The following is a 695-nucleotide window of genomic DNA, read 5'->3' as shown; positions in this document are numbered from 1 at the left end:
ACACAGAGCTGTGATGGATTACCGGAGAGTCTCTCAGATATGGTGATAAAAAGTTAACAAGATTAGCCGGAAAAACGCTTTAATCTTTTTTTGTTTCTTCAGACATGCTGTTTGCAGTTTATGAAGACTGAACTCTGATGTTATGTCGTCATTCAAACGCAAAATAATCATTCAATCGTTGCTATTTTTGAGCAAATGGGTGAAGTTAATCAAATCCAAGTAACATAGCAGCATGTTAGTGGATGCCCCCTGGTAATTTATGATATATGGCTCTACTTATAGCAACCAGATATAGAAACAGTTCGACAGTGACCTCTGCACATACTACTGTTAATTGCCAATCTTTAATCTGATCTTTAATTTATAGGATTTTCGTGTGAAAACAAAGGTGACATCTCCGGATCTGATTTCAAGGATCCGGTTAAGGGAAAGGTGTGTGTGTGTGTGTGTGTGTGTGTGTGGAGGGGGAGGGTGTAGTGGGGGGCGCGGGGTGGGGGGGGGGGGGGTGGGGGGGGGTTATCAAGGGCCCCCCACGGCTTGCAGCCATCGTGGGCCCTTCACCAAAATGTAGACCGACGTCACCGCTTCCGCCCTGCTCCCCCCTCCTCCTCCTCCTCCTCCTCTTCCCCCCACCCTCTCTCACTTCTCTCTCTCTCTCTCTCTCTCTCGCTCTCTCCCTCCTCCCTCCCCCGGCG

Source organism: Embiotoca jacksoni, unplaced genomic scaffold, assembly GCF_022577435.1.
Source record: "Embiotoca jacksoni isolate LCO1_2020_lvr unplaced genomic scaffold, fEmbJac1.0.p SCAF_12, whole genome shotgun sequence".
In the NCBI taxonomy this organism is placed as follows: Eukaryota; Metazoa; Chordata; class Actinopteri; family Embiotocidae; genus Embiotoca; species Embiotoca jacksoni.
Note: the sequence above shows the minus strand (reverse complement) of the source record.